The sequence below is a fragment of the Phaseolus vulgaris genome, chromosome 3 (assembly GCF_051622355.1).
Source record: "Phaseolus vulgaris cultivar YP4 chromosome 3, ASM5162235v1, whole genome shotgun sequence".
Lineage (NCBI taxonomy): Eukaryota > Viridiplantae > Streptophyta > Magnoliopsida > Fabales > Fabaceae > Phaseolus > Phaseolus vulgaris.
In genome coordinates, this window is record NC_143500.1 from 992,501 (window position 1) to 995,000 (window position 2,500).

Consider the following 2,500-nt stretch of genomic DNA (forward strand, 5'->3'; position numbering starts at 1 on the left):
AAGCCAGACATGATGGCCCCTTCCCCGCGAACGGTTGGAAGCCATACCCCCTTCGTGATGCTCACAAGTCTTCGAATAAGCCACCCAACGATTTGCGTGGCACAAATCTTCCCCGATCGCACCGGGCCACAGTTCCAACCCGTCTCATCCGTGCTTCTTCTCCAGCACGACCACCGTGGCGGATCGCCAGGATGCTCGTGAGGGAGAAGCCACGCGGATGAGGCCGTGCCTTCCCTGTGGTGGCCGCGCGCTACTGGACCGAGAGTAATAAAGCCCTCAATATCAACCACATGACCCTGGGCGTAACCAGCACAAATGTGAGCCCAAGCGGACGCTGACTGATGACATTACCCCCCCGGCCGGCAGCAAGCCAGACATGATGGCCCCTTCCCCGCGAACGGTTGGAAGCCATACCCCCTTCGTGATGCTCACAAGTCTAGAAATGAGCCACACAACGAAAATCCCACCAGCGTGCCACAAAAATCCACATAACAGATTCACATTTTTTCCCACCGGGTCAGTCGGCCGGAACCGACGGCGGCCACCACCGTGCCGCCGCCCACAACGGGTGACACCAACCCAAGTTGGTGGATCACCCATGTGTGGGCGTTTTGACTTGCCCCACCACAAAGCAAGCCAAAACAGGGGGGAATGAAGGGACCGCACCAGAATTTTCCATGGTGCAAGAGCTGGCTGCATTGAGGAACACCCCCCCCCTATAATAGCTAAATATGCAAAAGCCACTTTTGTACAAGTAGATACACTTTTTTTGAGTAGACATAAGTTCTGTTTTGGGACCTAGAGAACGAATTTTCACGAGATTTTTTGCAGGGATCCTCATAAAAATGGTACAACATTGCCTGCAAAAAATTAGAATTTTTCGACATGGGGAAGTATTTTTTTTATTTTTCCAAAGACCCGAAATGTGGAAAATCGGGAAAAATGGAAAAACGTATCTAGACACCGTATTTTTGCGTGATTTTTTCCAGTCCATCCCATAATAATATCAAGAAGGTGCCCACCAAGTTTCGTTAGGATTGGCCAAGGTTTCGAATTTTCATGAATTTTTTTCAAAACCCTCTATTTTCCAACATTTCAAAAATTCAAAACCACATCAAGATGGCTTGGTTTTGATACCAAACTTTCTAGACCTCATTCTGCATGCATTTGTGACACTTTCCAACCAACAAAACTCAAAAACCACCACTTTGAAAATTTCATGATTCTTGGCACACCACCAAGTCACAAAATCAAGCCAAAACACCAAAATCTTGGAACTTGGCTATGCACCAACCATGCCAAGATCAATTCCTTTTGATCCCAAACTTCTCCCACATCACTTTGAAGGCATTTGTGAGGATTGAGTCCAGCCACTTTTCCAAAACCATGATTTTCGTTTTTCACCAAAATCACCACCAAGTCACAAAATCAAGCCAAAAATCCAAAATCATGGAACTTGGCTATGCACCAACCATGCCAAGATCAATTCCTTTTGATCCCAAACTTCTCCCACATCACTTTGAAGGCATTTGTGAGGATTGAGTCCAGCCACTTTTCCAAAACCAACATTTTCGTTTTTCACCAAAATCACCACCAAGTCACAAAATCAAGCCAAAAATCCAAAATCATGGAACTTGGCTATGCACCAACCATGTCAAGATCAATTCCTTTTGATCCCAAACTTCTCCCACATCACTTTGAAGGCATTTGTGAGGATTGAGTCCAGCCAGTTTTCCAAAACCATGATTTTCGTTTTTCACCAAAATCACCACCAAGCCACAAAATCAAGCCAAAACACCAAAATCATGAACTTGGCTATGCACCAACCATGTCAAGATCAATTCCTTTTGCTCCCAAACTTCTCCCACATCACTTTGGAGGCATTTGTGAGGATTGAGTCCAGCCACTTTTCCAAAACCATGATTTTCGTTTTTCACCAAAATCACCACCAAGCCACAAAATCAAGCCAAAACACCAAAATCATGAACTTGGCTATGCACCAACCATGTCAAGATCAATTCCTTTTGATCCCAAACTTCTCCCACATCACTTTGAAGGCATTTGTGAGGATTGAGTCCAGCCACTTTTCCAAAACCATGATTTTCGTTTTTCACCAAAATCACCACCAAGCCACAAAATCAAGCCAAAAATCCAAAATCATGAACTTGGCTATGCACCAACCATGTCAAGATCAATTCCTTTTGATTCCAAACTTCTCCCACATCACTTTGAAGGCATTTGTGAGGATTGAGTCCAGCCAGTTTTCCAAAACCATGATTTTCGTTTTTCACCAAAATCACCACCAAGCCACAAAATCAAGCCAAAACACCAAAATCATGAACTTGGCTATGCACCAACCATGTCAAGATCAATTCCTTTTGATCCCAAACTTCTCCCACATCACTTTGAAGGCATTTGTGAGGATTGAGTCCAGCCACTTTTCCAAAACCAACATTTTCGTTTTTCACCAAAATCACCACCAAGTCACAAAATCATGAAC